This window comes from Carassius gibelio, chromosome B22, assembly GCF_023724105.1.
Source record: "Carassius gibelio isolate Cgi1373 ecotype wild population from Czech Republic chromosome B22, carGib1.2-hapl.c, whole genome shotgun sequence".
In the NCBI taxonomy this organism is placed as follows: Eukaryota; Metazoa; Chordata; class Actinopteri; order Cypriniformes; family Cyprinidae; genus Carassius; species Carassius gibelio.
Window position 1 is genome coordinate 43,824,681 of NC_068417.1, and position 7,917 is coordinate 43,832,597.

Here is a 7,917-nt window from a genome sequence, read left to right on the forward strand (position 1 = left end):
TATGAAGTTTACACAGAACTAAATAATGATCTGAGATATCATCACTTGGCTGAATAATTTCAACACTATCAACATCAATTCCATGTGACAGTATTAAATCTAGAGTATGATTTCGACAATGAGTAGGTCCTGAAACATGTTGTCTAACACCAATAGAGTTCAGAATGTCTATAAATGCTGATCCCAATGCGTCTTTTTCATTATCGACATGGATATTAAAATCACCAACTATTAAGACTTTATCTGCAGCCAGAACTAACTCGGATGTAAAATCACCAAACTCTTTAATAAAGTCTGTATGGTGCCCTGGTGGCCTGTATACAGTAGCCAGTACAAACATAACAGGGGATTTATCATTAACATTGGTTTCTCTGGATAATGTTATATGAAGCACCATTACTTCAAACGAGTTATACTTGAAGCCTGCCCTCTGAGAAATCCTAAAAACGTTGTTATAAATTGAAGCAACTCCTCCCCCTTTGCCTTTTAAACGTGGCTCATGTTTATAACAGTAATCTTGGGGGGTGGACTCATTTAAAATAATGTAATCATCAGGTTTTAGCCAAGTTTCTGTCAAACAGAGCACATCTATATTATGATCAGTTATCATATTATTTACAAAAAGTGTTTTCGTAGAAATTGATCTGATAATCAATAAGCCAATCTTTATCATTTGTTTATCCATATTGCATTTGTTTTTTATTTGTTGAACCTCAATTAAATTGTTAACCTTAACTTGGTTTGGACATTTTTTGTATTTTCTAGTTCGGGGAACAGACACAGTCTCTATAGTGTGATATCTAGGTGAAAGAGTCTCTATGTGCTGAGAATTAACTGACCTCTGTGACGGGAGGCAGCTAGCAGACGGTCGGTTTAGCCAGTCTGTCTGCTTCCTGACCTGGGCCCCAGTTAGTCAAGTATAAACACTAAGACTATTTGCCATATTTCTAGACAGAAGAGCAGCACCACTTCTTCAGCAGCACTCTTTGCAGCAGACTTTGCAGCAGACTTCATTTACGGCCATACCAACCTGGCTATGCCCGATCTCGTCTGATCTCGGAAGCTAAGCAGGTTTGGGCCTGGTTAGTACTTGGATGGGAGACCGCCTGGGAATACCTGGTGCTGTAAGCTTTTTGGACATTTTTCACTTAGTTTATAATAATTTTGCCAAAAAATAGAGTCAATACTCGATCTCTGAATCTTAGCAGGTTTAGGTCTGGTTAGTACTTTTATGAGAGACTGCCTAGGAATACCAGGTGCTTTAAGCTTTTGGGTTTTCTTTCCTACTTATATAATGTACTGGCGATAAGATTGGCTGGTCTTTAAATAGCCCTCTCTTTGCAGCAAACTTCGCTTACGGCCATACCAACCTGGCTATACCAGATCTCGTCTGATCTCGGAAGCTAAGCAGGTTTGGGCCTGGTTAGTACTTGGATGGGAGCCCGCCTGGGTATACCAGGTGCTGTAAGCTTTTTGGACATTTTTCACTTAGTATATAATAATTTTGCCAAAAAATAGAGTCAGTGCCTGATCTCTGAATATTAGCAGGTTTGGGCCTGTTTAGTACATGGATGGGAGACTGCCTGGGAATATACTGCCTTTAATTATAATTTTGCATTATTGAGACACTGTTTTCCTAATGAATGTTGTTCAGTGCTTTGACGCAATGTATTTTGTTTAAAGCACTATATAAATAAAGGTGATTGATTGATTGATTGAATACCAGGTGCTGTAAGCTTTTTGGACATTTTTCACTTAGTATATAATAATTTTGCCAAAAAAAAGTCAATGCCCGATCTCTGAATATTTGCAGGTTTGGGCCTGGTTAGTACATGGATGGGAGACAGCCTGGGAATACCAGGTGCTTTAATCCTTTTGGAAAATTTCACGAATTATATAATAATCTTTCATTAAAAAAAAAAAAAAGAGTCAATGCCCGATCTCTGAATCTTAGCAGGTTTAGGTCTGGTTAGTACTTTGATGAGAGACTGCCTAGGAATACCAGGTGCTTTAAGCTTTTGGGCTTTCTTTCCTACTTATATAATGTACTGACGATAAGATTGGCTGGTCTTTAAATAGCCCTCTCTTTGCAACAGACTTCGCTTATGGCCATACCAACCTGAGGGCGCTAGAGAGCTACAGGAAGTGTTGGCTGCAGTAGGGAGAGGAAGGCTCTCCTCCATTTTGTTTTTTCAGTTTGTGTTTGTTTGTAAGTTGTTTTTGGACTTAAGTTCAGTTTTTTTTTGTGTGTGTTTTTCAGTTTTAAACCACCTAACAGCAGCTTTTTGCTGGCTGGAGGGTGGTTGCTTTGTTTTTTGTTTTTTTGTTTTTCTCTTAAAATGGACGGATTAATGGATCACGACACAGGACCGGCTGGAGAGACACGTATGGCAAACGACACTGGACTGGTTGGAGAGAGACGTATGGCAAACGACACTGGATTGGCTGGAGAGAGACGCATGGCAAACGATAATGGACTGGCTGGAGAGAGACGCATGGCAAACGATACTGGATTTGGCGGAGAGACACGATCAGTAAATGTCACTGGACTGGGAAATCGACTACGAGCTGGGAATGGAAATAACCAAGGTACGATGGACAAATTTCTTGAGAGAAAATATCTAAAGGAGGCTACAGTGATTGTGAACGTAGAGAATGTGATCGAGGTGAGAGCAGAGGATATCATCAAGGCTGTATCAAAACAATGTGGACACGGGAAAATCCTGGCACTAAGGCCAAGACAAGGAAAAGAATATGAATTAACAATGGAGAAAGAAGAAACATGTGACAAACTGATTGATGGACTGATGATAAAAGGAGTGAAATGTGAGGTAAAAAATTTGCAAAACAGAGATTATGTTGTTTCCTTCATGCACCTGCCCGTCTATATTGATGACAAAGAAATTATAGGTAAATTGGAAGGATGGGGAGTTAATCCCATTTCACAGATAAAAAGAAGATGTTACCCGGGCACTGACATAGAAGACGGAACAAGGTTCCTAAAAGTGAGATTCCCCAAAGATGTCGCATCTTTGCCATATAGCACAAAGCTGGAAACAGCAGAAGGGCAGCAGTATTTTAGGGTGATGCACAGCCATCAGGTGAAGACCTCTAGGCTGTGCATGAGCCCTGGACACCTGCTGAAAGACTGCCCAGATTTTAAGTGCCGGAAGTGCGAGGAGAGGGGACATTTTGCAAGAGATTGCAATGCTGTCAGATGCCCAGGGTGTCAAGACGTTTTAAATAAATGTGAATGTTGGATGGCAAGAGGAAGGAGATATGGAACTTCAGTTGGACGGACAGGTGCATGAAGGAAACAGCGAGGTGGAAAGAGAAACTGATGAAGGACAAGAGGAAGGCGGATTGCAACAAGAAGAAACAGAAGGAGGAGCGAGCAACAGAGAGGAAGAAGGAGAAAAAGTAAATGATGTAGACGAGGAGCATACAACAGAACAGGACACCCAATGGACGGAAATGGAAATATCGGACAGTTTTAAAAATCTTTTAGATGGCATGGACGGAGATGGACATAGAATGGATGATCAAAACAAAGAAATGGACAGTGGAGAAGAAACGAGGATGGATAACATGGAAAAAGACAGAGAGGAGAGAGGACAAATAAGAAGGCGAACATTAAAGGTAAAACCAAATGTGGAAAATGCTAGAAAAAAGATAATGACAATGGGCGGAGTGAAAATTGTAAACAGATATGAAGTGTTAAGTGGGTTGGAGGGAGAAGATGGAAAGTAATGTTTGTTATGTATTTATTTTTCTTTTTAATGGTTTTAAGTTGTGTTACTTTTAATGCAAGGGGACTGATGGACATGGGTAAATTTGAAAAAGTGAAGGAAAAATGCCAAGGCGAAGATGTTATTGTTTTACAAGAAACAAAATGGAAAGAGAGTGTGATGGAGGACTATAAAAAGAAATGGGAAGGGGATATTTTATATTAGATGTTTTTTAATTCAAGTAGGGTAGTGTATAAAGATAAGATGGGGAAATGTATGGTGGTTGAAGTAAATTGTGAAGGACGTGAACTGATTTTAGTCAATGTACATGCACCAACAGAGGAGAAGGAAAAGAAAGATTTTTTTTATGTTTTAAGAAATATCATAAACAAGTATACGGAAATAATAATGGTAGGGGATTTTAACACAGTTTTTAGTAAACAAGACATGGCAGAAGGAATGGTTTTTAAAAATGACAAGGGGAGAAAAGAATTAAAAGCATTAATGGGAGAAAAAGATATCATCGATGTGTGGAGAGAAAGAAATGAAAAGATAAAAGAATTTTCAAGGAGGCAAATAGTGGGGCAGTTTGTGTGTGAAACAAGAATAGACTTTATTTTATGTACAAGAAATGTGGAGAATTTTATAAAAAAGATTAAGTATGAAGTTTTAGTGATCACAAGTTTTTATTTTTTAAAGTAGACTGGAGTAAAGTGCAAAGAGGGCCGGGAGTCTGGATTTTAAATACAGAGGTTTTAAAGAATGAAGATTATGTTTTAAGTATAAAGGAGATAATTGAAAAGGAAAAAGAAAATGAAATGTATAGTGAGGATAAGCGAATGTGGTGGGAGAACGTGAAATATCTGGTAAAAAAGTTTACAATAACATATTGCAAATTAATTAATAAATGTAAGAAAAATAAGGAAAGAGAGCTAAGACAAAACTTAAATGAGGAACTGGATAAGGCAGAAAAAAGCATAGAGAAAATAAAAGAAATAGAAGGTAGACTGAAGGAAATGGAAGAGGAGAAATATGAAGCTGCAAGATTAAGAAGCAAAGCAAAATATACAGTGGAGGGGGAGAAGTGCACAAAATTTTTCTTTGATCTAGAGAAAAGAAAAGGGAAAGCAGACATGATTAAAGAAATAAGGGGCAAAAATGGGAGAATAGTAGAAGAAAATGCAGACATTTTAGAGGAAATAAAATCATATTATGAGAACTTATTCTGTACAGAGGGGGTAAAAGAAGGAGAAAAAGTGGAATTACTGAAGCAAATAAAAGCCAGAGTAGGAGAAGTGGATAAACAAGAGTGTGATGATGAAGTAAGAGAAGAAGAAATAAAAAGAGCAATAATTGGGTTAAACAAGAGGAAAAGTCCAGGGATAGATGGGTTGGGGAGTGAGTTTTACATTGTTTTTAAAGATGTTTTAACAACTATCTTAAAAGAAGTATTTGACGAGATTTTTAGGAAAGGTGAGATGAACGAAAGGATGGGAATGGGATTAATGAAGCTGATATATAAAAGGAAAGGAGACAAAGTGGAGTTAAAGAATTATAGGCCTATAACAATGCTTAACACAGATTTAAAGATTTTATCATAAATTTTAGCTAACAGATTAAAAGAAGTGATGCCCACAATAATTCAAACAAACCAAGCTTACAGTATTAAAGGAAGAGACATTGCAGATACAACAATGAGCATAAAAGATACCATAAGATATATTAATGAAAAGAAGAAAGATGGTTTTATAATCAGTTTGGACTTTGAGAAGGCTTTTGACAGGGTAGAGCATGATTTTTTATTTGGGGTTTTGAATACTTTTGGTTTTGGACGGAATTTTATTAAATGGGTTAAGATTTTATATAAAGGTGCTGTAACGAGAGTTAAATGTAATGGGTTTTTAACAGAGTGTTTTAAATTAACAAGATCAATTAGACAGGGCTGCCCGTTGTCGGCACTTTTATATGCTTTAGTTGCGGAACCACTTAGGTTAATGGTAGAACAGGAAGGGAGAATAAAAGGAATAGGCATAGAGGGAGGAGAGAATAAAATATTTCAATACGCTGATGATACTACGCTATTGCTGCAAGATTTGTTGAGTGTAAGGGAAGCGATGAAAATAGTACAATCATTTTGCAGGGGATCTGGGGCTAAAGTGAATGAGGATAAAACGGTATACATGAGATTTGGGCGAAGTGAGGTTTTAACTGGGCACTTTAATTTTAAGGAAATGAATGAAATAAAGATTTTAGGTGTTTTAATGGGGAGGGATGAAACCAAAGCAGAAGGAATTATGTGGGAGGAGATGTTTGGAGGGATCGAGAGAAGGTTGAATTTTTGGAGATTAATGTCCTTAGCTTTGAAGGGGAGGGTTTTAATTTTGAATGTTTTAATGGTTTCTAAGTTATGGCATATTTTATATGTGTCTTCAATGCCGTTGTGGACAGAAAAAAGGCTGAAAAAATGTTTTTTAGATTTTTTATGGGAAGGAAAGCCACCGAGAATTGCATATAACACTTTAATAGGAGCAATGGGGAAGTGGGGGCTAGGGCTAATGGACGTGGAGCAAAGAAAGAACAGTTTAAGGGTGAAAATCATAAGCAAATATCTAGACGAAGGAAATAAAGCAGCATGGAAAAGAACAATGGGGCATTTTTTAAACAAGTGTAGTCATTTTAATCTGGGGGACAACATTTTATGGATGAAAACAAAAAATTGGATGACGGAGGGGATGCCAGAATTTTATAGAGAACTGATGGGAGCATGGGGAAAATTTTTAGATAATGTGCATTTTAAGCCACAAGGTAGAGAGAACATTTTAAATCAGCCTTTATTCTTAAACAACTGCATTTTAAATCAAGGGAAGCAGGTTTTTTTTTAAGAAGTGGTGGGATGTGGGAATCATGAAAGTCAGAGATGCTTTATATGAATTCAAAGAGGGGTTTTCACCAGTTCAATACATTGTGGATGTGATGGAGGAGGCAAAGGAGGATTATACCAGACAAGAGATTACAAACAAATATGATTTAATTAAGAATGCTATACCTAAAGAATGGATAAAGAGAATTGAAAATATGGAAGAAGATGATCAAGGAAAAGATGTGTATGTAAATCTGGGGGGGGGGAAATTTTGTGCTTTTAAAGAATGTAAAGTGAAAATGTTTTATTGTTTTTTTAGAGATGTGGTTTTCAAGAAACCTGTTGTAAATGAATATTGGCTACAGATGTTCAATGATGTAACAGAAGAAAAAATATGGGGGAATATAAAGGGGAAAATTGTACAGACTAAACTGGAGAATATGGAATATTTTATCAGAAACAAAGCAGTGTTCACAGACGTAATTTTAAGCAAAATTGGGATGGAGGAAAGCGCAATATGTAAAGTTTGCCAAGATGCTGATGAAGGGTTTTTACACTTGTTTTTATATTGTGATAAGCTGAAAGATTTTAATGAGAGGTGTAAAAGCATGATTTTAAGTTTGAGAGGAGAGGGAAATGGGAACTTTGAGTGGGAAAAGGTGTTAATGTTGGGCATTAATGAGAAATGTAAACATGAGAAGCTGATAAATTTACTTGTGATGCTGATGAAAAGTGCGATTTGGGAAAGAAGAGTGGTGGTGAAAAAGGAAAATGTTTTAATTGATGTATGGAATGTGTTCAGGAGAAAAGTTGAAAATTATGTTGAATGTCTGTTTTATTATTTTAAGTTGGAGGAATCGATTGATGTCTTTTATAATATTTTTACTCAGGAGGTGTTAAAGGTTTTCAAAGAGCTGGGGATTGAATTGTCATTTTTAAAAGATTAAAATATTTAATGACTTCTTTTTAAATGTATGTAAGATGTCTGTCAATTCAAATTAGGAGTTTTGTATGTCAAAGAAAGAATCTTATGTTTTTTGTATGTGAATAATTGATATGTATGTTTGAATTGATAAATTTCTTCAATAAAAAAAAAAAAAAAAAAAAAAAAAGGCTATGCCCGATCTCGTCTGATCTCGGAAGCTAAGCAGGTTTGGGCCTGGTTAGTACTTGGATGGGAGACCGCCTGGGAATACCAGGTGCTGTAAGCTTTTTGGACTTTTTTCACTTAGTATATAATAATTTTGCCAAAAAATAGAGTCAATGCCTGATCTCTGAATATTAGCAGGTTTGGGCCTGCTTAGTACATGGATGGGAGACTGCCTGGGA

At 36.7% G+C, this 7,917-nt stretch overlaps 2 non-coding genes across 2 annotated transcripts; both read left to right on the forward strand.

Annotated features, from left to right (window-relative positions):
- Window positions 1-1,012: 1,012 nt before the first annotated feature.
- On the forward strand, window positions 1,013-1,131 carry LOC127998840 (5S ribosomal RNA). The gene has a single exon (XR_008171668.1). It is a non-coding gene; the product is annotated as a 5S ribosomal RNA (ribosomal RNA).
- A 221-nt stretch (window positions 1,132-1,352) lies between these two features.
- On the forward strand, window positions 1,353-1,471 carry LOC128004389 (5S ribosomal RNA). Its single transcript, XR_008177080.1, has one exon. It is a non-coding gene; the product is annotated as a 5S ribosomal RNA (ribosomal RNA).
- Window positions 1,472-7,917: the final 6,446 nt, after the last annotated feature.